Source organism: Stegodyphus dumicola, chromosome 3, assembly GCF_044657685.1.
Source record: "Stegodyphus dumicola isolate Sdum_Otavi_A_Nest chromosome 3, ASM4465768v1".
NCBI classification, from domain to species: Eukaryota; Metazoa; Arthropoda; class Arachnida; order Araneae; family Eresidae; genus Stegodyphus; species Stegodyphus dumicola.
This window is the reverse complement of record NC_140770.1, coordinates 148,267,694-148,295,301: the sequence shown is the minus strand read 5'-3', so window position 1 is coordinate 148,295,301 and position 27,608 is coordinate 148,267,694. Positions and strand designations below refer to the sequence as shown.

Sequence of the window (27,608 nt, the reverse complement as noted above, 5' to 3'; positions counted from 1 at the left end):
ACGTGAACGCCCGTTTTCAGTATATTCGAATACAAATAGAGCTGTCCACAAAATAAAAAAAAGACATCATTTCTTTCTTGGATCGAGCTCCATTTGTATTGAAATATACTGAAAACCGACGTGAACGCCCGTTTTCAATATACTCCAATACAAAATTGGCTGTCCACAACATAAAAAAAGACATCATTTTTTTTCTTGGATGGAGCTCCATTTGTATTGAAATATACTGAAAACCAACGTGAACACCCGTTTTCAGTATATTCCAATACAAAATTGGCTGTCCACAAAATAATAAAAAGACATCATTTTTTTCTTGGATCGAGCTCCACTTGTATTGTAATATACTGAAAACCGACGTGAACGTCCGTTTTCAGTATATTCCAATACAAAATTGGCAGTCCACAAAATAAAAAAAAGACATCATTTTTTTCTTGGATCGAGCTCCACTTGTATTGGAATATACTGAAAACCGACGTGAACGCCCGTTTTCAGTATATTCCAATACAAATTTGGCAGTCCACAAAATAAAAATGACATCATTTTTTTTCTTGGATCGAGCTCCACTTGTATTGGAATATACTGAAAACCGACGTGAACACCCATTTTCAGTATATTCCAATACAAAATTGGCAGTCCACAAAATAAAAAAAAGACATCATTTCTTTCTTGGATCGAGCTCCATTTGTATTGAAATATACTGAAAACCGACGTGAACGCCCGTTTTCAGTATATTCCAATACAAATTGGCAGTCCACAAAATAAAAAAAAGACATCATTTCTTTCTTGGATCGAGCTCTATTTGTATTGAAATATACTGAAAACCGACTCAAACACCCGTTTTCAGTATATTCCAATACAAATTGGCAGTCCACAAAATAAAAAAAGACATCATTTCTTTCTTGGATCGAGCTCTATTTGTATTGAAATATACTGAAAACCGACTCAAACACCCGTTTTCAGTATATTCCAATACAAATTGGCAGTCCACAAAATAAAAAAAAGACATCATTTCTTTCTTGGATCGAGCTCTATTTGTATTGAAATATACTGAAAACCGACTCAAACACCCGTTTTCAGTATATTCCAATACAAATTGGCAGTCCACAAAATAAAAAAAAAGACATCATTTCTTTCTTGGATCGAGCTCCATTTGTATTGAAATATCCTAGAAATCAGTTCGAACGCCCGTTTTCAGTATATTGTAATACAAATGAAATGACATGAAAAATGCAAAAAGAGGAAAATTAGCCTACCTTGACGGAAATTCTATTCCAAAAGGGGAAAACTTGTATCCAGGTCGGCCCACAGCACGGCCTGAACTCAAGCGAAACTCGATAGGTTGAAATCGATCCATTAAATAACATTCTTAACAAACAGTAAAGTTTTATTCACATCGAGTCGGCTGGGAAAAGTTTCTGAAAAATAAATTACCCCCCTTTTTAGTCTGAAAATTTGAAAATTGATGTCTTCAATTTTTGAAAAATTGAAGACATCAATTTTCAGACTAAAAGGGGGGTATTTTTTTTTCTTTTTTTTTTTTTCAGTCAGAGAAATTTTTCTCCGGCTCTCAGAAATTTTTCCGCACTCGACTGGATGAATAAAACATCCCCGTTTCTTTAAGAATGGGCTCACTGTTAACTATTTCAGCATTAGACGTTTCGCGTCCAATAATAACACATCCGGGTGTTCAAGAATGCAGATGCACCTACTAGATTTTCTACAGAGAAGCTTGACTGGATGGAGAGTGGATGACTTTTTCCAAGATTCTCGACTTTGGACCGTCAAGAGGTAAAGGATCTTTTTGTTTTTTTTTTCTTTTAAGAAAATTTATGGATAGATTTATTTCTTTTTAAATGGACCTAGAAAAATAGGACAAAGTTCTTCTCCAAGATTGGATGAGAGAGGGACCCAAAAAAATGGGTCTTGGAAGGAATCGAATGCATTTGCACTCATTCCTTCCAAGACCAATTTTTTTTTTGGTCTCCTGATTCGTCTCTCTCTTCTCAGTCCATTTCCATAAATATAGGGAAAGCGGAGAACCTTTCCCTACTTATTTCTAAAAATCTTTTCTTTATTTTTTTTCTCCTGAGTTTATGTATATATCAATTCAAATATTTTTGAGAGCGGTCATCCCAATTCTCTGTCGTCTTTTCGGTTTCATCGTCCCAGCATTCAGTGGACATAGTCTCAGTCGATTTTGGAGCATGGGTCGTCCGTTCATTGTCCCAACATTCAGTGGACATAGTCTCAGTAGATTTTGGAGCATGAGTCGTCTGTTCATTGTCCCAACACTCAGTGGACATAGTCTTAGTGTATTTTGGAGCATGAGTTGTGCGTTCTTTGTCCCAACACTCAGTGGATTTTGTCTTTGGATCCTCTGAAGATATTTTGGGGGTCTCATGAGATTCTTTGGAAGGTTCGTCCCAACAGGCTGCTGGATCGTAATGGGGAATATTTTCAGGTATGTCTCCCCAACCCTCCGTCTTCCTCGAGTTATTGGAGGAAGTTGACGACAAAGAAGAAGTAGAAGAGCCCATCAAGTGGAAAGGCGTATGCTCATCCGGATGTTCCATCACTTGGAAACAGGACAGATTATCCCATTTCTGGATGAGGTTATCGTACGCTTTTGGGGACGGATCCTTCTCTAACTGATCGTAGGCCTTATCAAAAGCTTGCAGAGGATTGTCTGCTTCCTCCTGAATCCTCTCCTCTTTCTCCGTTCCGTCTGGATAGACGTGATTGATATGAAAATCTCCTTCCGTAATATGCCATCGATAGTTGCGCACTTTGTTTTCGGCACAATGGAAATATTTCCTGCTTTGATGATGTCGGGCACATTTTTCCCGATACTTCCAAATGATTCCATCTGGCACATAAATTTCCGTCACGGGTTTTTGATAATCCAAGGCTTTAGCAAAGAATTTAGCTTTCTGGCATCCCACCACATAAATCGTGGAGAAGCTGTGAGTGAGCGATTGGAGAATGCGTCCTAAATGGTTGTAGGGAATATGACCCTCGTTCCAACGAAGTCCGTGCCGGTTTCTCGTCAGCCAGGCATTCGTCTTTTGGTTTTTTTCACTCAGTTGGTGGAAGGGGTAAGGAGGAGCAAACGTCAACGATCCCACGGTCAAAAATCTTTTGTCGCATAGCCCAATTCTTTTAAAACGTAGGTAAATTCACCCTTCTTGTGGTTGTAGGACTGGAAACCCTCTAGATCGAGCACGATAAAGTTTTCTGAACACGCCATGGCGATGAATACGGTGATGTCTCCCACAAACAGGAGCAAAAGAAGAATCGAAAAGGTATATATGTATAACAGGGAAGATCTAGAAAGGGAAAAAAACAATAAAACGTTTTAGAGTCGTCGTCTTGAAAGAGACATTTTTCTTTTCAAAGGTTTAAGAAGAGAGTGCTTTTTAAATGAAGTTAAGATTATTATGATTATTAAAAAAAACAAAGAATCAAATCGAGTTTATAGATAACCATATTCATAGGACCAAAGGGACTTACCAGCTCAGTTCACGTCTTCTTCTGTTCTCTGAAGAAATCTCGCGGAGGACACACATATTTATACTCGCGCGACATTTGTCGGGATCGCGACCCCATCTAAATGTCAGGGTCATTCCAAGCTCTTAAAAGGATCGGAATGAAAGAAACACTTTGATAAAAAATATATTTATGAAAAGATATCTGAGGGTCATGAGAACATTTTCTCTCCCTACCCCCCGCCTATTTCAAAAAAAAAAATAAAAAGTCTTTCTTGGATCGCGTCAAGATTACAAAACAACTCACAGGACTTGTTTATCTCGATCTCGTCAGGGTCACCGTTTCACATAACAAGATGGATGGACCCTGAACTTTAGACATGATAAAAATTAATTCTACCCGCCTTTTGTCTGGGAATAGGGTCTCACCGTCTCTAAAAATAGACCAGATCCCATTCTTGGAAGTGTATTCTTTAGGAAAGGAGGAGTGATGGTCTATTTTTAGAAAGTGTGAGACAACATTCCCAGACAAAAGGGGGGTAGAGTTAATTTTTATCATGACTAAGACATGATAAAAATTAACAAAAAGTTTTTTTTTTTTTTAAGGCTGAAAAATTTTTCTGAGAGAGCTGAGAAAGATTTTTCTTCCCAATCTTTTTCGACGATGAAAAGGGAAAAACTACTGATCCGATCTCCCTACGCTTTAGGGAAAAAAACAAAAAAAAATACTTATGAAATATTCATGTGTTGAAATTGACTATTCAAATAAGTGACATTTTGTTTCTCATTGCAACTGTTCAACGGCGAGTCCATTCGTCTCATTCTTTGGGGTAGGGGATGAAAGTACAGCGGTTTGTTGAAATCGATGATAGTTTCCTCTTTAGTCGGCGGAACTGTAAATCTATCCCGTCTTAACTCTTCTAATCTCTTTGAAAGTCTTTCCACTTGCTCTGCTAAGGTTTCCTCGGTACTCATGATCTCTCTTAGTTTAGGGAAGTCTTGACGTATTGGCTAGAGAACAGAGGGTCTTTTTCTCTCTATACATATATCATGTGGGAGCGTGTGATTTATAAATCCTTGTGAAATCTTTCTACGTCTTGTGTAACTTGGAAGATTCGTCTTGTGTATCTTGGAAAATTCTTCTTCTTCTCGTCGATTGGGGTGGAGTTATGGAAAAGAAATGGGATTGGAAAGAAATCAACATATTACAAAAAAAAAGGAACTTTTTTTTCTATTTTTTTCTCTAGGGATTTACATACCATTTTATTCATGAACATTCAAGGGCTCTCTCCAAGACCAAATTTTAGAAGAGGACCACAAAGAGTACACTTAAGGATCCTCTTTCAGGTCTAGGTGAGATAAGGGTTGAGACCAATATTCTTGGGTCTCTAAAGCATCCCAACTTAGACATTTATTATTATTATTATTATTATTATTATTAGAAAGTTCATCCTCCTCCTCCTCTTCATCGTCGTACGAGTTCTCCTGGGGAGATTCTTCCGCCTCCTCTTCGTCTTCGACAGCTTTGCTCTCGGAGGGGTAACAATGTAATTTCCGGAAAACGTAACTACCCTCCATCAAATGGTATCGAAAATTTCTCACCTTGTTCTCGGCACAATGAATCATCTTTTGGAAATATTGGTGTCGCGTGCATTTCGACTTGTTCCGCCACTCGGTTTTCCCTGGGATGTAAAACTCGTAAACGGATCGCTGGCAGAGCTTGCTGAAAAATTCGGCTTTATCGTATCCATTGACGTAGATCGCCTCCACATTTTCGGTCAGTATTTTCAGGATCGTAGGAAGATGCTCGTAGGAAAGACGACCCTCGGTCCATTGCAGGCCGTGTCGATTATTTGTAGTCTGGTTGACCACAGCTTGATTGCGGGACGATAAGTCATCGTAATGGACAGGAGGGAGAAAAATCATGGATCCGCATAAGGTTAAATCGCAAGTGATGTAGCCCAGTTCTTTCAAGATGAAACATATATCTCCCGTCTTTGGATCATAACAGTGAAAGTATTCCATGTCCAGAACAATGTAGGAATCTTTGAGAGGTTTGGCACTCAAAATGTCCATCTTGTTCAATTGAGGAAAAAAAGAAAACAAAATTCTCTCTCTCTCTCTCGCTGTGTGTCCTGAAGGAAAAAATGGATAGCGTTCTCTCGCCGTCTCCTCTTTTATAGAGAGAGAGAGAAGGTTGCACGTGACAGGTCGTATGAATTCTGGGAAAGGTCACATTCGTATATATATTTGTTTTTGAATAATATCGTGCGTATCTCAATACACATCCATCATAATAATAATAAAGGTCACCATGGAAAGAAAAAGAAATAAAAAACATGGAACTCATGTACGACTTTGAAGGTTTCTACGATTCTCAAGGAGCCTTTATTGTGAAAGAATTGGCTTACGTCACATTGGACGGTATTCTCGAGGGGTATTTGTTTTTAAATCCCCGTTTCCATGGCAAATGCTCACCGAGAAAGAAAAACGAACCGCTGTGTGGGCGAGTGATTATAATCATGGCTTGTCGTGGTACGAAGGAGAAATTCCGTACAGTTATTTTCCATGGGTGTTAACGATGTTGACGGAACCTTTTTCCATGATTTGGGTGCGAGGAGAAATGAAACGGTGGTTTTTAGAGAAATGGTTGCAAAGATCCATTTATTGCATTTCGGGATCGACGCAAGAGATTCTCAAATACAATGGGATCGAACACATGAATTGTCCTAACCATACAAAAGGTTTTTTCCATTGTGCTCTACAAAAAGCGGTTCGGTATCATTATTATTTAAAGACACAGAGAAGAAATTCGCAAGGTCGATCCTGCACAATTCAATCTTGACAGAACTCATTAAAAAAATACGTATATCACGTTACTTCTTCAACAGCACAGATGGTTCTGAAGCGAAACTTGGAATTTTGAAATAATAGATCAGGGAGAAATCATTCTTAATAAAATGGTAAAGTCTCGAATCGGCTGGGAGAAAAAAAATTTCTCAGAGCTGAGATAAAATTCTCTAATGAAAAAAAAAAAAAAATTTTGGTTAATTTTTATCATGTCTTTAGACATGATAAAAATTAATGACCCTCCCTTTTTGTCTGGGAAGGATGTCTCACCCTTTCTAAAAATAGACCATGACTCATCCTTTCTCTAATGGCAATCATTCCATGAATGAATCACGATTTGTTTTTCAAAAGAGTGAGAAAACATTCCCAGACGAAAAGGGAAGAGGGTCGTTAATTTTTATCATGTCTAAGACATGATAAAAGTTAACAAAAAGTTTTTTTTTTTTTTTTTTTTTTTTTTTTTTTTTTTTTGAGTTGTAGAATTTTTCTCAGCTCTGAAAATTTTTTTCCAGCCGACTCGAGACTTTACCATTTATATTTACGAATAGTCTTTGGATTATTTATTTATTTTCTTTTAAAAAGAAAAATTCTGAGCTAGACCTATCTATTGGCTTAACATTCTGGTCATAGAAACAGTCTAGAATCTCATTTTATTTTTCGACGCTAATGCACGGATTCTCCAATCAAAAGGGTTACTATAAAGGGATTGGTTTGAATGCATTTATCTGCAAATGTTGAAGAATTCTGTTGTTGAGAAGGGGGTATATTATTATTATTATTATTATTATTATGATTATGATTGTGGCAGATTCGTTTTCTACATGGAAGTCTAATCTCCTCCGAAGACCTTTTCTGGGGATCGTCGACAGATGGTTTTTCAATAGGAATCGTTTCCCTCGGATCCTCAAGAGATAGAGAGGGGTCCTGTCTTGAGACATGGAGCGGTCTCTCCTCCTCCTCCTCCTCCTCGAGAAGTCTTGAGAAAGGGAGAGGATTTTCGGTTCCCTTATTCTTGAGGGGTCTTGACAAATTGAGAGGTCCCTCCTCTTCGAAAGAGAGAGAAGTTTTGGTTCCCTTATCCTCGAGGGGTTTTGACAAATCGAGAGGTCCCTCATTTTCGAGGGGTCTTGATAAATGGAGAGGTTTTTCATCTTCGAGGGGGTTTGATAAAGGAAGAGGTCCCTCCTTCTCGAGGGGTCTTGAGAAAGGGAGAGGTTTTTTATCTTCGAGGAGTTTTGACAATTGGAGAGATTTCTCCTTCTCGAGGGGTCTCTCTTCCTCAAGGGGTTTTGAGGAAGGGAGAGGTTTTTCATCCTCGACGGGTTTTGACAAACGGAGAGGAATCTGAACAGGCTTCTCCTCATCCCTATCATTATCGAGGAGGATGAGGATAGGCTTTTGGAAAGGTTTTTTCTTTTTCTTCTGAACAGGCTCCTCTTGATGCTCGGGGAGAGGGATGGGGTAGTTGTTCCACCATTCTATTTTTTATTGCTCGAGGATTTTTTCAAAAGTCGTGGCCTCTTTAAGATGAGACGAAGGAGGAGAGTCCTCGAGAAGAATATAATAGGTATTCTTCCCAGTCTTCTCGATCGAGAGAGGTTCGTGCAAACATTTGTGCAACCATTCACTAAAATGAACGAGAATCCCTTTTGTCTTCTCAAGACGATCCATAATCCTATTCATTTGCGAGACGGTTAGAAAGTGGGACGTGTAAAGATATTTGGCTCGTTTCATTAACAAAATTTGTGCATCCAAAGGTGGAATGTCACGAGCCATCAACACGTTTTCGTCGGATAAAAATTCGTCCCGCATCTTTTGATAACTCCCCACGGTATGATAACCCGCACATTTTGAAAAATCGGAGGCTTTCAAGTAAACGACTCCTTGGATGATATAAAAGGAAAGATCAACATATTTATATTTGAAAGGAATACACGTAGTGAGCTGGGGATGCCTCCTCATGATCCACTTGGACAAAAATACGACTTTGGGGCTCTCCCCTTTTATTTATAGAGAGAAAGAGAGTATGACCTTCCCTTCCCTCCTCCTCCTCTCTCCCTGCTTCCTCTATCTCTGGACGTCCTTGGATTGGAAAGGATGACTTTGAAAAAAAAGAGAAGGTCATGGTTGGATAATTTTTTGTTTATTAAATTATAACTTTCACTTCCTCATTCCCACACACATTCATCTTTTAAGAAAAGAAAAAGAGGTCATGGAGATAAGATTTCTTGGAAAGAAGAGAGAGAGAAACAAAAAAAACAAACAAAACGGCCGTCATAGAGCCTCCATGTGTGTCTGTGTGTGTCTATATATATATAAAAAGACGAGAGTACTGGGCGAGATCATTTCTTTTTCATTGGGAACCATGTCGCTATTAGACGTTTTTCCAACTCAACGGATTTCGAACGGGGACGATTTGAAGACGCTAAAGCAAATCTCCAACTTGAAAATGTTTTTGGCGTGTCATTGTGCGACATTTATTCCGCATTTACCACCTCATCAAGCGATCGTTTCTTTCAACCAAGATGTCGAATCCTCCAACCTGCTCGTTCAGAATATATACAGAAATTTATTCGAATCGCAACAAACGAAAGAGGAATCTCCCTTCTCTTGGAATCGGATGGATCGAGCTTTGAGACGGCCCATTCAAACAGACAGGTGATATACGGATCCGCGCACGAGTTTTCGGTGGAAGAATATTTTTCTCACGAAACGATATTTTACGTTTGGAGTGAGAACGACGGCTGAGGACGAACTTCATATTGTTCAAACCACAGCCGCTCCTCTCGCCTATTACGAATCATCGTCCCCCAATCTGAAGGAAAGAAGTTTTAAAGTCAGCGACAGGATGAAATATAAGAAATATATTCTAAGACCTTTTCAAAACTATGTCGTTCCCCCGAAAACGCAATATCTCATCGTCACAACCCAGAAGAGTCTCTTTCTCGTCGATCGGTGCTCGTACTCGCTTTGGAAACAATTGAAAGAGGAGATTTCTTTCCAGTTGCCGATGATGTTTCAAGAGAAAGAAGAGGAGAACCCTCCGCCACCTTTACCCATCCCTTCCTTATATGATAAGAGGAGCTGGACCAAACCGTCACGGCCCGAAACAAAATCGACCCGGCAACGGAATGAAATTGAAGTCATCACAATTGAAGATGAGGAGGAAGAAAAAAAATTACCTCTTAAAAAACGGTCGACTTACCGGAACCTACCTGGCGTGCAAGATCCGCTTCAGAATCCAGAAGCTTCTTCTACTTCTTCTTCCCCGACTTGTTCAAACAGGCAGCCTCTTTCGGACTCCTCACAGACAGAACCTCTTCCAGTATCCTCTTCTTCTTCTTCTTCTCAAACCTATCCCGACATCGTAGAGGTAGAATGTCAGACGGGTCCACAAGCTTCAAAAAGTCCCGACATCGTAGAGGTAGAATGTCAGCCGGGTCCACAAGTTCCAACAGGTCCAGAAATCATGGAGGCAGAATCACATCCGGGTTCACAAGTTCCAACGGGTCCAGAAATCATAGAGGTAGAATTGCAGCCGGGTAAACAAGTTCCAACGGGTCCAGAAATCATGGTGGTAAAATCGCAGCCGGGTCCAGACATCCTAGATCCCTCCACTCATCCCAAAGAGACTCCAAGTGTTTCAAGACAGCCTTGTGAGGATCCAGCCCTTCCCGTATGGAATGATTATATGGACTTACAAAATTTGGTGCAACAGGAAGGGGAAGAAAATAATCATACGGATGGGTGGGTCAAAGACTGTTTAGATCATTTAACCTCGAATGAAATTGAACTGTTATGGAATTGCATTTCTGAAATCACATCGGAAATGGGATAAAAACCAAAACAAAAAAAACTTTTTTTAATAACAAATTGGAGGAGGGTCATGATGTCAATTAAAAAAAATATTATATAGAGTCCAATCTTGGTGGTTCACATCAGTTTTCCAGCATGAGGTGATCCACGTTTCCCGAAATATGGATCCCATTCCAAGAGAGATTGTGTAGAGCCTTCACTTCAGTTCTTTATTTTTCCTACCAAGAGGAGAGGGTCCCCAAAGGGCTACTCATGTCCAAAGAGAGAAAGTGTAGAGCGTTCATTTCAGTTTTTTTTCCAATTTTAGGGGAGGGAGGTCTCAAAATGTCACCCCCATTTTCAAAGAGAGATGGTGTAGAGCGTTCATTTCTGTTTTTTCCAAAGTTAGGGTGTTTTCAAATGGTTACCCATTTCAGAGAAAGAGAGAGAGAGAGAGACGGTGTAGAGCGTTCATTTCAGTTTTCCAAGGTTAGGATGGTGGTGGAGAATCCTCCAAAATGGCTACTCATGTCAAAGAGAGAGAGAGAAAATGCGTAGAGCGTTCATTTCAGTTTTCCAACATTAGAAGGTTCCAAAATACCTTCTGAATTCAAAGAGAGATCGTGTAGAGCGTTCATTTCCAGTTCTCCAAGATCAGAAGAAGAGGGTCCGCTTTTCCCAAAAGGGCTTTCCGTATTCAGAGACAGCGAAATGCAGACTTCAGTTTTCTCCCTCCCCGAGAATAGAGGGTCCCAAAATGGCTTCCCATTTCAAAGAGAGAGGGAGAGGCGTTCATTTCCATTCTCTAAGATAGGGTCGTCTGCATTTTTCCCAAAATGGCTTCCCGATTCATAGAGAGAGAGAGAGAGAGAGTAAAAGGGTGTGTAGAGCGGTCATGTTCATTCTCCAAGATAGGGTCGTCAGCTTTTTCTCAAAATGGCATCCCCCCATTCAAAAAGAGATCGTAACCAATTTTTTCCAGTTTTTTCCAAGATGGGGGGGGGAGAAGAAAACCTAGGATGGAATAACACGACACACAGAGAGAAAGAGAAAAAAAACGCCATCTTGTCATTTTCTGATAGGGTACCGGTGTTCGAATACTTTTGTGACCGACTGTACATCTTCGATTACATCGTAAAGATCCTCCTTTATTATTAGCATTTGCATTTTGAATTTCCATGTTGAGTAATTGCTGGAATTCAGTTTTCAATTTGTATTTGACTTGAATTCAACATTTTTGTATCGTCGAAAAATTTATTTTCGGTTTTAATATGAAACTACAGTTTAGGTTTTACCTTTTTTTTTTTTTTTTTTTTTATTTAATTAGCTATGATCTTTTCATCAGTCTCATAATCTTTTTTGTAAAACATTTCATAGCCTCGAAATTTCACAACAAATTAATAAAAATAGAGAGCAAAATGATTCTTCTTACCTTGTATCCAGCGCAGCATCAAGCGAGATCATACCTAATTAACTTGTAATCCAAAATAGGTGTAGACGGAAATTGTAAGATCACAAAACGCATTCTTTATTATTACATGAAAAATAGATAAAAATTCGTTAGTATTCCAAATACATATTGAAAAAGGAGTTATGTTATAGAGAGTATCATATCACTGTCCTATACAGAAGGAGTGAGAAAAGTAAGTATATAAAGAATAAGAGAGTTACACAGTTAACTCTTTTGCAGGGTTTCCAGTTCATACAGTTTATCGTGCTATTGGCGACAGTCCATCACTATATGCATACCAACACCCCTACTTGATGGGCAGAATCGCCATTTGCAGCGATTGTGGAACACAGGCTTGCCTAGTGGTTTGGTGAGTAGATCCGCAATCATGTCGAAGCTTCTGCAGTAGTCTAGGCACAGGATCCCGTTTTGTTGAAGTTCACGCAGGTAGTGGTATTTCACGTCTATATGTTTTGTTCTGGAGCTATTTTTCTCCGTTTGTGATAGTTTGATGCACGATTTGTTATCTTCATAAAGAGTAATCGGCAGATTTTGTTTTAGTCCTAGATCTTTAAGCAAATTTAACAGCCATTGTGCTTCTTGTGCTGTATTAGCTGCTGCAATATATTCTGCTTCAGTTGAGGATAGTGCAATTGCAGTTTTGACGTTTGCTGCTCCATGAAATGCAGTTATTTCCTAGTTTGAATATGTATCCGCTAATGGATTTTCTTGATGTTCTGTCATTTGCCCAATCTGCATCCGAATATGCAGTTAGTATAGGTTCTTGAATTCTGTTAGAGACCAACTTAAAGTCTTTAGTTGTGTGCAAGTATCGAATGAGTTTCTTGACAGTATTCCAATCGGTGTTTCGAGGTTTTTCGTTTCTTCTACTCAGTAGATTGACTGCACATGCTATATCTGGTCTGCTGATTGTTGCAATATATAATAATGCCCCTACTGCTTGTCTGTATTCTGTATTATCCTCTAGAAGATCATCTTCAGCTTCTAGTTTGCAGTAATTTGTTTCCATTGGCGTATATGTTGGTTTTTTGTTCTGAAGTCCAAACTTTTGAACTATTTCTTCGATTTTATTCTTTTGGTTTATGGCAAAAGTTCCATCTTTAAATCTTTCAATGTTTATGCCGAGATAGTAGGTGACTTCTCCTAGGTTTTTGATTTCGAATTTAGCGTTCAATTGTTGGATTGTTTCTATTACATCTTCTTCTCTTTCACTTCCTACAAGCATATCATCTACATATAATATTATATATGTGAAGTTTCTATTGATATTTTTGTAAAACAAGCATGGGTCTGCTTTACTTTGTTTAAATGACATGTTTAGAAGTATTTTTCCAATTTTCAGATTCCAAGCTCTAGCGGCTTGTTTTAAACCATATATAGATTTCTTCAGCTTGCAAACTTTATTTTCATTTCCAGCTTTTGAGTATCCTTCGGGTTGAGTCATGTAAATTTCTTCTTCTAGTTCTCCATGAAGGAAAGCTGTTTTGACATCGATATGTCTGACAGACATATTCTTATACGAAGCTGCACATAGGAAGGCTCGTAGAGTTGTGTATGTTACTACAGGAGCAAAGGTTTCATCATAGTCAGATCCAAACTTCTGGCTAAATCCTTTTGCGACTAATCTGGCTTTGTATCTTTCAATTTTTCCTTCTGCATTGAGCTTTGTCTTGAAAGACCATTTGCATCCTATTGGTAAATCAACTAATTCCCAAGTGTTGTTTCCTCTAGTGAATTAATTTCTTCTCGAACAGCTGTTAGCCATTTTTGTTTTTCATTTTATTCCAAACTTTGAATTTCCTTCCAGGTTTTGGGTTCGGAGGAGATTGGATATTTGGCATGGAATCCGTAGCGATCAGGAGGTTTACCTTTTGTGAATCTGTTCGATCTTCTGAGTTCCAAAGGTTCTTCTTCGTGTTCTGATATTTCTTCCTCTTCGGGTTCTTCTATTTTTATTTCCCGTTTTGAGCTTTCTTCCTTAGAATTTTCTTCATCCTGATTTAAAGAGATGCATACAGGCTCATTAGCTTCAGTGTCTACAATAAATCGTACAGATCGACTTAATATAATTTTGTCTCCAGGAATTAAAATTCTGTAGCCTTTACTTCTGCTGTCGTAGCCGACGAGTATGCCTTCTACAGCAGTGTCATTCAGTTTAACTCTTTTAGATTTCTGGATGTAAGCAAAAGCCTTCCACCCCAAAGTCCTCAGATGAGAGAGGTTGGGTTTCTTGTTATTCCATAATTCGTATGGAGTTTTTGCATTTGGTTTTGTAGCCATACGATTCTGTAAATAATTTGCAGTCAGCACTGCTTCGACCCAGTATCTGTGAGGTTGACCTGAGTCAGCTAAAAGACATCTTGTCATCTCCATCAAAGACCTATTTTTGCGCTCACTTACTCCATTTTGTGCTGGACAATACGGTACAGTAAGCTGGTGATTTATAGCATGTTTTATAAGATATTCTTCAAGTTCCTTACTTGTGTACTCACCACCGTTATCACTTCTTAGCGTTTTTACCTTTCTCCCGAATTTATTGTTTGTAAGAGCAATAAATTGTTTTAGTTTAGAAATTACTTCATTTTTCTTTTTCATTAGGTAAATCATTGTGAACCTGCTGTAATCATCAATAAAAGTTACGAAGTGTAGGTATTCACTGACAGACGGTGTTTGTACTGGTCCTAAAACATCAAGTGTGAACGAGTTCTAGCGGTTTAGATGCTCTGAATTTTGATTGTTTGGGAGACGGAAAATCAGTTAGTTTACATTTTATGCACTGAATGCATTTGGTATCATGTTTACAATTATCTAGTTTAATTCCTTCAGCGAGTTCTTTGTTTACAAGTTGTTTGATTGCGTCATCGTTTCTGTGGCTGTCGCGTCTATGCCAAAGTTGAACACAGTTCTCATTTTTGCACTGAAATGCTATATGAACTGATGGTTCATTATTCCTGTCTATTGGTTTAATTTGGTAAAGATTATTAGTTGCGTGACATTCTAAACTGATCTCCTTTCGCGATCATACGTTTATTTCCTTCAAACAGAACGGAAAGTCCTTTTTCTGTTATTTAACTGAGATTAAATTCGTTTTTAATTCAGGAGCGTATAAAATTTACGATAATAGAATTTCAGTTATTTTTTGTTTAGCATTTAATGTTTTAAAACGGACAGTTCCTATCGCCGTTGATTTAATACATTGCCCATTCGCAGTTATAATATCTGACGGATTTTATGTGTTTACATTCCGTGAAATATTTCTTATTATTTGCCAGGTGATTACTTGCTCCGCTGTCGAAAATAAAACCCTCGGATGATTGATGTACGGTGTAGTTAATAGACATAGCGACGCTGTCACATCTGGATTCGATTTCCGGTGTTTTAATTTTTGTTTGTTGTTGATTCATCGCGAGGTTACCGACATGCTTTGCTTGGCGTGTTTTAGAATCCGCGTATGTTTTCTTTGAGCTTTGGCGCGGTTCATTTCTTTGTTTCGATTTTAGATGATAACACTCTGATCTAAAATGATTATTTTTATGACAATATGAGCAAAACTTTTCTCTCTTTGTCTTGTTTTGAAATGAGGCTTTAAATGCCTTTGAATCTGATGAATTATTTTCAACTCTCTTGTTAAATTCGTCAATTAATTTCCCTTTTAAGAATTCTGGATTCAGTTCCGATTCTGCTCTGGCTTCAAGAGCCGTAATGAGCGTATCGTAAGAACTAGGCATTGAACAAAGCAAAAGTGCCGAAACGTGTTCGTCTTTTATGTTCTCACCTATTGAATTGAGTTTATCGACTAACTCCAGTAATGTGTTTATATGTGTTTGCATATTTCCGTCTTCTTCAAGCTTCAAACTGTAAAGCTTTCGCAAAAGAAATAGTTTAGTTGAAAGATTAGACCTTTCATGTACTTGTCTAAGCTTTTCTCAGGTGGCTTTAGCAGTAGTTTCATGTTTAATGTGAATTATTTGGCTGTATTCGATAAATAAATTTATCATCGCACGACATTGCCGATCCCGCTTACTCCATTGTTCTATAATGGGGCTAGGAGGTACATCTTCGATTACATCGTAAAGATCCTCCTTTATTATTAGCATTTGCATTTTGAATTTCCATGTTGAGTAATTGCTGGAATTCAGTTTTGCAATTTGTATTTGACTTGAATTCAACATTTTTGTATCGTCGAAAAATTTATTTTCGGTTTTAATATCAAACTACAGTTTAGGCTTTACCTTTTTTTTTTTTTTTTTCTTTTTTTTTTTTTTTATTTAATTAGCTATGATTTTTTCATCAGTCTCATAATCTTTTGTTGTAAAAGATTTCATAGCCTCGAAATTTCACAACAAATTAATAAAAATAGAGAGCAAAATGATTCTTCTTACCTTGTATCCAGCGCAGCATCAAGCGAGATCATACCTAATTAACTTGTAATCCAAAATAGGTGTAGACGGAAATTGTAAGATCACAAAACGCATTCCTTATTATTACATGAAAAATAGATAAAAATTCGTTAGTATTCCAAATACATATTGAAAAAGGAGTTATGTTATAGAGAGTATCATATCACTGTCCTATACAGAAGGAGTGAGAAAAGTAAGTATATAAAGAATAAGAGAGTTACACAGTTAACTCTTTTGCAGGGTTTCCAGTTCATACAGTTTATCGTGCTATTGGCGACAGTCCATCACTATATGCATACCAACACCCCTACTTGATGGGCAGAATCGCCATTTGCAGCGATTGTGGAACATAGGCTTGCCTAGTGGTTTGGTGAGTAGATCCGCAATCATGTCGAAGCTTCTGCAGTAGTCTACGCACAGGATCCCGTTTTGTTGAAGTTCACGCAGGTAGTGGTATTTCACGTCTATATGTTTTGTTCTGGAGCTATTTTTCTCCGTTTGTGGTAGTTTGATGCACGATTTGTTATCTTCATAAAGAGTAATCGGCAGATTTTGTTTCAGTCCTAGATCTTTAAGCAAATTTAACAGCCATTGTGCTTCTTGTGCTGTATTAGCTGCTGCAATATATTCTGCTTCAGTTGAGGATAGTGCAATTGCAGTTTTGAAGTTTGCTGCTCCATGAAATGCAGTTATTTCCTAGTATGAATATGTATCCGCTAATGGATTTTCTTGATGTTCTGTCATTTGCCCAATCTGCATCCGAATATGCAGTTAGTATAGGTTCTTGAATTCTGTTAGAGACCAACTTAAAGTCTTTAGTTGTGTGCAAGTATCGAATGAGTTTCTTGACAGCATTCCAATCGGTGTTTCGAGGTTTTTCGTTTCTTCTACTCAGTAGATTGACTGCACATGCTATATCTGGTCTGCTGTTTGTTGCAATATATAATAATGCCCCTACTGCTTGTCTGTATTCTGTATTATCCTCTAGAAGATCATCTTCAGCTTCTAGTTTGCAGTAATTTGTTTCCATTGGCGTATATGTTGGTTTTTCGTTCTGAAGTCCAAACTTTTGAACTATTTCTTTGATTTTATTCTTTTGGTTTATGGCAAAAGTTCCATCTTTAAATCTTTCAATGTTTATGCCGAGATAGTAGGTGACTTCTCCTAGGTTTTTGATTTCGAATTTAGCGTTCAATTGTTGGATTGTTTCCATTACATCTTCTTCTCTTTCACTTCCTACAAGCATATCATCTACATATAATATTATATATGTGAATTTTCCATTGATATTTTTGTAAAACAAGCATGGGTCTGCTTTACTTTGTTTAAATGACATGTTTAGAAGTATTTTTCCAATTTTCAGATTCCAAGCTCTAGCGTTTTGTTTTAAACCATATATAGATTTCTTCAGCTTGCAAACTTTATTTTCATTTCCAGCTTTTAAGTATCCTTCGGGTTGAGTCATGTAAATTTCTTCTTCTAGTTCTCCATGAAGGAAAGCTGTTTTGACATCGATATGTCTGACAGACATATTCTTATACGAAGCTGCACATCGGAAGGCTCGTAGCGTTGTGTATGTTACTACAGGAGCAAAGGTTTCATCATAGTCAGATCCAAACTTCTGGCTAAATCCTTTTGTGACTAATCTGGCTTTGTATCTTTCAATTTTTCCTTCTGCATTGAGCTTTGTCTTGAAAGACCATTTGCATCCTATTGGTAAATCAACTAATTCCCAAGTGTTGTTTTCTCTAGTGAATTAATTTCTTCTCGAACAGCTGTTAGCCATTTTTGTTTTTCATTTTCTTCCAAACTTTGAATTTCCTTCCAGGTTTTGGGTTCGGAGGAGATTGGATATTTGGCATGGAATCCGTAGCGATCAGGAGGTTTACCTGTTGTGAATCTGTTCGATCTTCTGAGTTCCAAAGGTTCTTCTTCGTGTTCTGATATTTCTTCCTCTTCGGGTTCTTCTATTTTTATTTCCCGTTTTGAGCTTTCTTCCTTAGAATTTTCTTCATCCTGATTTAAAGAGATGCATACAGGCTCATTAGCTTCAGTGTCTTCAATAAATCGTACAGATCGACTTATTATAATTTTGTCTCCAGGAATTAAAATTCTGTAGCCTTTACTTCTGCTGTCGTAGCCGACGAGTATGCCTTCTACAGCAGTGTCATTCAGTTTAACTCTTTTAGATTTCTGGATGTAAGCAAAAGCCTTGCACCCCAAAGTCCTCAGATGAGAGAGGTTGGGTTTCTTCTTATTCCATAATTCGTATGGAGTTTTTGCATTTGGTTTTGTAGCCATACGATTCTGTAAATAATTTGCAGTCAGCACTGCTTCGACCCAGTATCTGTGAGGTTGACCTGAGTCAGCTAAAAGACATCTTGTCATCTCCATCAAAGACCTATTTTTGCGCTCACTTACTCCATTTTGTGCTGGACAATACGGTACAGTAAGCTGGTGATTTATAGCATGTTTTATAAGATATTCTTCAAGTTCCTTACTTGTGTACTCACCACCGTTATCACTTCTTAGCGTTTTTACCTTTCTCCCGAATTTATTGTTTGTAAGAGCAATAAATTGTTTTAGTTTAGAAATTACTTCATTTTTCTTTTTCATTAGGTAAATCATTGTGAACCTGCTGTAATCATCAATAAAAGTTACGAAGTGTAGGTATTCACTGACAGACGGTGTTTGTACTGGTCCTAAAACATCAAGTGTGAACGAGTTCTAGCGGTTTAGATGCTCTGAATTTTGATTGTTTGGGAGACGGAAAATCAGTTAGTTTACATTTTATGCACTGAATGCATTTGGTATCATGTTTACAATTATCTAGTTTAATTCCTTCAGCGAGTTCTTTGTTTACAAGTTGTTTGATTGCGTCATCGTTTCTGTGGCTGTCGCGTCTATGCCAAAGTTGAACACAGTTCTCATTTTTGCACTGAAATGCTATATGAACTGATGGTTCATTATTCCTGTCTATTGGTTTAATTTGGTAAAGATTATTAGTTGCGTGACATTCTAGACTAAACTGATCTCCTTTCGCGATCATACGTTTATTTCCTTCAAACAGAACGGAAAGTCCTTTTTCTGTTATTTAACTGAGATTAAATTCGTTTTTAATTCAGGAGCGTATAAAATTTACGATAATAGAATTTCAGTTATTTTTTGTTTAGCATTTAATGTTTTAAAACGGACAGTTCCTATCGCCGTTGATTTAATACATTGCCCATTCGCAGTTATAATATCTGACGGATTTTATGTGTTTACATTCCGTGAAATATTTCTTATTATTTGCCAGGTGATTACTTGCTCCGCTGTCGAAAATAAAACCCTCGGATGATTGATGTACGGTGTAGTTAATAGACATAGCGACGCTGTCACATCTGGATTCGATTTCCGGTGTTTTAATTTTTGTTTGTTGTTGATTCATCGCGAGGTTACCGACATGCTTTGCTTGGCGTGTTTTAGAATCCGCGTATGTTTTCTTTGAGCTTTGGCGCGGTTCATTTCTTTGTTTCGATTTTAGATGATAACACTCTGATCTAAAATGATTATTTTTATGACAATATGAGCAAAACTTTTCTCTCTTTGTCTTGTTTTGAAATGAGGCTTTAAATGCCTTTGAATCTGATGAATTATTTTCAACTCTCTTGTTAAATTCGTCAATTAATTTCCCTTTTAAGAATTCTGGATTCAGTTCCGATTCTGCTCTGGCTTCAAGAGCCGTAATGAGCGTATCGTAAGAACTAGGCATTGAACAAAGCAAAAGTGCCGAAACGTGTTCGTCTTTTATGTTCTCACCTATTGAATTGAGTTTATCGACTAACTCCAGTAATGTGTTTATATGTGTTTGCATATTTCCGTCTTCATCAAGCTTCAAACTGTAAAGCTTTCGCAAAAGAAATAGTTTAGTTGAAAGATTAGACCTTTCATGTACTTGTCTAAGCTTTTCTCAGGTGGCTTTAGCAGTAGTTTCATGTTTAATGTGAATTATTTGGCTGTATTCGATAAATAAATTTATCATCGCACGACATTGCCGATCCCGCTTACTCCATTGTTCTGTAATGGGGCTAGGAGGTACATCTTCGATTACATCGTAAAGATCCTCCTTTATTATTAGCATTTGCATTTTGAATTTCCATGTTGAGTAATTGCTGGAATTCAGTTTTGCAATTTGTATTTGACTTGAATTCAACATTTTTGTATCGTCGAAAAATTTATTTTCGGTTTTAATATCAAACTACAGTTTAGGCTTTACCTTTTTTTTTTTTTTCTTTTTTTTTTTTTTATTTAATTAGCTATGATTTTTTCATCAGTCTCATAATCTTTTGTTGTAAAAGATTTCATAGCCTCGAAATTTCACAACAAATTAATAAAAATAGAGAGCAAAATGATTCTTCTTACCTTGTATCCAGCGCAGCATCAAGCGAGATCATACCTAATTAACTTGTAATCCAAAATAGGTGTAGACGGAAATTGTAAGATCACAAAACGCATTCCTTATTATTACATGAAAAATAGATAAAAATTCGTTAGTATTCCAAATACATATTGAAAAGGAGTTATGTTATAGAGAGTATCATATCACTGTCCTATACAGAACGAGTGAGAAAAGTAAGTATATAAAGAATAAGATAGTTACACAGTTAACTCTTTTGCAGGGTTTCCAGTTCATACAGTTTATCGTGCTATTGGCGACAGTCCATCACTATATGCATACCAACACCCCTACTTGATGGGCAGAATCGCCATTTGCAGCGATTGTGGAACATAGGCTTGCCTAGTGGTTTGGTGAGTAGATCCGCAATCATGTCGAAGCTTCTGCAGTAGTCTAAGCACAGAATCCCGTTTTGTTGAAGTTCACGCAGGTAGTGGTATTTCACGTCTATATGTTTTGTTCTGGAGCTATTTTTCTCCGTTTGTGGTAGTTTGATGCACGATTTGTTATCTTCATAAAGAGTAATCGGCAGATTTTGTTTCAGTCCTAGATCTTTAAGCAAATTTAACAGCCATTGTGCTTCTTGTGCTGTATTAGCTGCTGCAATATATTCTGCTTCAGTTGAGGATAGTGCAATTGCAGTTTTGAAGTTTGCTGCTCCATGAAATGCAGTTATTTCCTAGTATGAATATGTATCCGCTAATGGATTTTCTTGATGTTCTGTCATTTGCCCAATCTGCATCCGAATATGCAGTTAGTATAGGTTCTTGAATTCTGTTAGAGACCAACTTAAAGTCTTTAGTTGTGTGCAAGTATCGAATGAGTTTCTTGACAGCATTCCAATCGGTGTTTCGAGGTTTTTCGTTTCTTCTACTCAGTAGATTGACTGCACATGCTATATCTGGTCTGCTGTTTGTTGCAATATATAATAATGCCCCTACTGCTTGTCTGTATTCTGTATTATCCTCTAGAAGATCATCTTCAGCTTCTAGTTTGCAGTAATTTGTTTCCATTGGCGTATATGTTGGTTTTTCGTTCTGAAGTCCAAACTTTTGAACTATTTCTTTGATTTTATTCTTTTGGTTTATGGCAAAAGTTCCATCTTTAAATCTTTCAATGTTTATGCCGAGATAGTAGGTGACTTCTCCTAGGTTTTTGATTTCGAATTTAGCGTTCAATTGTTGGATTGTTTCCATTACATCTTCTTCTCTTTCACTTCCTACAAGCATATCATCTACATATAATATTATATATGTGAATTTTCCATTGATATTTTTGTAAAACAAGCATGGGTCTGCTTTACTTTGTTTAAATGACATGTTTAGAAGTATTTTTCCAATTTTCAGATTCCAAGCTCTAGCGTTTTGTTTTAAACCATATATAGATTTCTTCAGCTTGCAAACTTTATTTTCATTTCCAGCTTTTAAGTATCCTTCGGGTTGAGTCATGTAAATTTCTTCTTCTAGTTCTCCATGAAGGAAAGCTGTTTTGACATCGATATGTCTGACAGACATATTCTTATACGAAGCTGCACATCGGAAGGCTCGTAGCGTTGTGTATGTTACTACAGGAGCAAAGGTTTCATCATAGTCAGATCCAAACTTCTGGCTAAATCCTTTTGTGACTAATCTGGCTTTGTATCTTTCAATTTTTCCTTCTGCATTGAGCTTTGTCTTGAAAGACCATTTGCATCCTATTGGTAAATCAACTAATTCCCAAGTGTTGTTTTCTCTAGTGAATTAATTTCTTCTCGAACAGCTGTTAGCCATTTTTGTTTTTCATTTTCTTCCAAACTTTGAATTTCCTTCCAGGTTTTGGGTTCGGAGGAGATTGGATATTTGGCATGGAATCCGTAGCGATCAGGAGGTTTACCTGTTGTGAATCTGTTCGATCTTCTGAGTTCCAAAGGTTCTTCTTCGTGTTCTGATATTTCTTCCTCTTCGGGTTCTTCTATTTTTATTTCCCGTTTTGAGCTTTCTTCCTTAGAATTTTCTTCATCCTGATTTAAAGAGATGCATACAGGCTCATTAGCTTCAGTGTCTTCAATAAATCGTACAGATCGACTTATTATAATTTTGTCTCCAGGAATTAAAATTCTGTAGCCTTTACTTCTGCTGTCGTAGCCGACGAGTATGCCTTCTACAGCAGTGTCATTCAGTTTAACTCTTTTAGATTTCTGGATGTAAGCAAAAGCCTTGCACCCCAAAGTCCTCAGATGAGAGAGGTTGGGTTTCTTCTTATTCCATAATTCGTATGGAGTTTTTGCATTTGGTTTTGTAGCCATACGATTCTGTAAATAATTTGCAGTCAGCACTGCTTCGACCCAGTATATGTGAGGTTGACCTGAGTCAGCTAAAAGACATCTTGTCATCTCCATCAAAGACCTATTTTTGCGCTCACTTACTCCATTTTGTGCTGGACAATACGGTACAGTAAGCTGGTGATTTATAGCATGTTTTATAAGATATTCTTCAAGTTCCTTACTTGTGTACTCACCACCGTTATCACTTCTTAGCGTTTTTACCTTTCTCCCGAATTTATTGTTTGTAAGAGCAATAAATTGTTTTAGTTTAGAAATTACTTCATTTTTCTTTTTCATTAGGTAAATCATTGTGAACCTGCTGTAATCATCAATAAAAGTTACGAAGGTGAAGGTATTCACTGACAGACGGTGTTTGTACTGGTCCTAAAACATCAAGTGTGAACGAGTTCTAGCGGTTTAGATGCTCTGAATTTCGATTCTTTGGGAGACGGAAAATCAGTTAGTTTACATTTTATGCACTGAATGCATTTGGTATCATGTTTACAATTATCTAGTTTAATTCCTTCAGCGAGTTCTTTGTTTACAAGTTGTTTGATTGCGTCATCGTTAATGTGGCCGTCGCGTCTATGCCAAAGTTGAACACAGTTCTCATTTTTGCACTGAAATGCTACATGAACTGATGGTTCATTATTCCTGTCTATTGGTTTAATTTGGTAAAGATTATTAGTTGCGTGACATTCTAGACTAATATGATCTCCTTTCGCGATCATACGTTTATTTCCTTCAAACAGAACGGAAAGTCCTTTTTTCTGTTATTTAACTGAGATTAAATTCGTTTCTAATTCAGGAGCGTATAAAATTTCCGATAATAGAATTTCAGTTATTTTTTGTTTAGCATTTAATGTTTTAAAACGGACAGTTCCTATCGCCGTTGATTTAATACATTGCCCATTCGCAGTTATAATATCTGACGGATTTTATGTGTTTACATTCCATGAAATATTTCTTATTATTTACCAGGTGATTACTTGCTCCGCTGTCGAAAATAAAACTCTCGGATGATTGAAGTACGGTGTAGTTAATAGACATAGCGACGCTGTCACATCTGGATTCGATTTCCGGTGTTTTAATTTTTGTTTGTTGTTGATTCATCGCGAGGTTACCGACATGCTTTGCTTGGCGTGTTTTAGAATCCGCGTATGTTTTCTTTGAGCTTTGGCGCGGTTCATTTCTTTGTTTCGATTTTAGATGATAACACTCTGATCTAAAATGATTATTTTTATGACAATATGAGCAAAACTTTTCTCTCTTTGTCTTGTTTTGAAATGAGGCTTTAAATGCCTTTGAATCTGATGAATTATTTTCAACTCTCTTGTTAAATTCGTCAATTAATTTCCCTTTTAAGAATTCTGGATTCAGTTCCGATTCTGCTCTGGCTTCAAGAGCCGTAATGAGCGTATCGTACGAACTAGGCATTGAAGAAAGCAAAAGTGCCGAAAAGTGTTTGTCCTTTATGTTCTCACCTATTGAATTGAGTTTATCGACTAACTCCAGTAATGTGTTTATATGTGTTTGCATATTTCCGTCTTCTTCAAGCTTCAAACTGTAAAGCTTTCGCAAAAGAAATAGTTTAGTTGAAAGATTAGACCTTTCATGTACTTGTCTAAGCTTTTCTCAGGTGGCTTTAGCAGTAGTTTCATGTTTAATGTGAATTATTTGGCTGTCTTCGATAAATAAATTTTTCATCGCACGACATTGCCGATCCCGCTTACTGCATTGTTCTGTAATGGGGCTAGGAGGTACATCATCGATTACATCGTAAAGATCCTCCTTTATTATTAGCATTTGCATTTTGAATTTCCATGTTGAGTAATTGCTGGAATTCAGTTTTGCAATTTGTATTTGACTTGAATTCAACATTTTTGTATATTCGAAAAATTTATTTTCGGTTTTAATATGAAACTACAGTTTAGGTTTTACCTTTTTTTTTTTTTTTTTTTTTTTTTTTTTTTTTTTTTTTTATTTAATTAGCTATGATCTTTTCATCAGTCTCATAATCTTTTGTTGTAAAACATTTCATAGCCTCGAAATTTCACAACAAAGTAATAAAAATAGAGAGCAAAATGATTCTTCTTACCTTGTATCCAGCGCAGCATCAATACCTAATTAACTTGTAATCCAAAATAGGTGTAGACGGAAATTGTAAGATCACAAAACGCATTGTTTATTATTACATGAAAAATAGATAAAAATTCGTTAGTATTCCAAATACATATTGAAAAAGGAGTTATGTTATCATATCACTGTCCTAAACAGAAGGAGTGAGAAAAGTAAGTATATAAAGAATAAGAGAGTTACACAGTTAACTCTTTTGCAGGGTTTCCAGTTCATACAGTTTATCGTGCTATTGGCGACAGTCCATCACTATATGCATACCAACACCCCTACTTGATGGGCAGAATCGCCATTTGCAGCGATTGTGGAACATAGGCTTGCCTAGTGGTTGGGTGAGTAGATCCGCAATCATGTCGAAGCTTCTGCAGTAGTCTAAGCACAGGATCCCGTTTTGTTGAAGTTCACGCAGGTAGTGGTATTTCACGTCTATATGTTTTGTTCTGGAGCTATTTTTCTCCGTTTGTTATAGTTTGATGCACGATTTGTTATCTTCATAAAGAGTAATCGGCAGATTTTGTTTTAGTCCTAGATCTTTAAGCAAATTTAACAGCCATTGTGCTTCTTGTGCTGTATTAGCTGCTGCAATATATTCTGCTTCAGTTGAGGATAGTGCAATTGCAGTTTTGACGTTTGCTGCTCCATGAAATGCAGTTATTTCCTAGTATGAATATGTATCCGCTAATGGATTTTCTTGATGTTCTGTCATTTGCCCAATCTGCATCCGAATATGCAGTTAGTATAGGTTCTTGAATTCTGTTAGAGACCAACTTAAAGTCTTTAGTTGTGTGCAAGTATCGAATGAGTTTCTTGACAGCATTCCAATCGGTGTTTCGAGGTTTTTCGTTTCTTCTACTCAGTAGATTGACTGCACATGCTATATCTGGTCTGCTGATTGTTGCAATATATAATAATGCCCCTACTGCTTGTCTGTATTCTGTATTATCCCCTAGAAGATCATCTTCAGCTTCTAGTTTGCAGTAATTTGTTTCCATTGGCGTATATGTTGGTTTTTCGTTCTGAAGTCCAAACTTTTGAACTATTCCTTTGATTTTATTCTTTTGGTTTATGGCAAAAGTTCCATCTTTAAATCTTTCAATGTTTATGCCGAGATAGTAGGTGACTTCTCCTAGGTTTTTGATTTCGAATTTAGCGTTCAATTGTTGGACTGTTTCCATTACATCTTCTTCTCTTTCACTTCCTACAAGCATATCATCTACATATAATATTATATATGTGAATTTTCCATTGATATTTTTGTAAAACAAGCATGGGTCTGCTTTACTTTGTTTAAATGACATGTTTAGAAGTATTTTTCCAATTTTCAGATTCCAAGCTCTAGCGTCTTGTTTTAAACCATATATAGATTTCTTCAGCTTGCAAACTTTATTTTCATTTCAGGCTTTTGAGTATCCTTCGGGTTGAGTCATGTAAATTTCTTCTTCTAGTTCTCCATGAAGGAAAGCTGTTTTGACATCGATATGTCTGACAGACATATTCTTATACGAAGCTGCACATCGGAAGGCTCGTAGCGTTGTGTATGTTACTACAGGAGCAAAGGTTTCATCATAGTCAGATCCAAACTTCTGGCTAAATCCTTTTGCGACTAATCTGGCTTTGTATCTTTCAATTTTTCCTTCTGCATTGAGCTTTGTCTTGAAAGACCATTTGCATCCTATTGGTAAATCAACTAATTCCCAAGTGTTGTTTTCTCTAGTGAATTAATTTCTTCTCGAACAGCTGTTAGCCATTTTTGTTTTTCATTTTCTTCCAAACTTTGAATTTCCTTCCAGGTTTTGGGTTCGGAGGAGATTGGATATTTGGCATGGAATCCGTAGCGATCAGGAGGTTTACCTTTTGTGAATCTGTTCGATCTTCTGAGTTCCAAAGGTTCTTCTTCGTGTTCTGATATTTCTTCCTCTTCGGGTTCTTCTATTTTTATTTCCCGTTTTGAGCTTTCTTCCTTAGAATTTTCTTCATCCTGATTTAAAGAGATGCATACAGGCTCATTAGCTTCAGTGTCTTCAATAAATCGTACAGATCGACTTATTATAATTTTGTCTCCAGGAATTAAAATTCTGTAGCCTTTACTTCTGCTGTCGTAGCCGACGAGTATGCCTTCTACAGCAGTGTCATTCAGTTTAACTCTTTTAGATTTCTGGATGTAAGCAAAAGCCTTGCACCCCAAAGTCCTCAGATGAGAGAGGTTGGGTTTCTTCTTATTCCATAATTCGTATGGAGTTTTTGCATTTGGTTTTGTAGCCATACGATTCTGTAAATAATTTGCAGTCAGCACTGCTTCGACCCAGTATCTGTGAGGTTGACCTGAGTCAGCTAAAAGACATCTTGTCATCTCCATCAAAGACCTATTTTTGCGCTCACTTACTCCATTTTGTGCTGGACAATACGGTACAGTAAGCTGGTGATTTATAGCATGTTTTATAAGATATTCTTCAAGTTCCTTACTTGTGTACTCACCACCGTTATCACTTCTTAGCGTTTTTACCTTTCTCCCGAATTTATTGTTTGTAAGAGCAATAAATTGTTTTAGTTTAGAAATTACTTCATTTTTCTTTTTCATTAGGTAAATCATTGTGAACCTGCTGTAATCATCAATAAAAGTTACGAAGTGTAGGTATTCACTGACAGACGGTGTTTATACTGGTCCTAAAACATCAAGTGTGAACGAGTTCTATCGGTTTAGATGCTCTGAATTTCGATTCTTTGGGAGACG

At 37.1% G+C, this 27,608-nt stretch overlaps 4 pseudogenes; all 4 read right to left on the bottom strand.

The window, feature by feature from the left end:
• Positions 1-12,214: 12,214 nt before the first annotated feature.
• Positions 12,215-12,826, bottom strand: LOC146998119 (uncharacterized; annotated as a pseudogene).
• Positions 12,827-16,635: 3,809 nt separating this feature from the next.
• LOC146998118 (uncharacterized) lies at positions 16,636-17,031 on the bottom strand (annotated as a pseudogene).
• Positions 17,032-21,056: 4,025 nt separating this feature from the next.
• Positions 21,057-21,452, bottom strand: LOC146998117 (uncharacterized; annotated as a pseudogene).
• A 4,021-nt stretch (positions 21,453-25,473) lies between these two features.
• Positions 25,474-25,869, bottom strand: LOC146998116 (uncharacterized; annotated as a pseudogene).
• Positions 25,870-27,608: the final 1,739 nt, after the last annotated feature.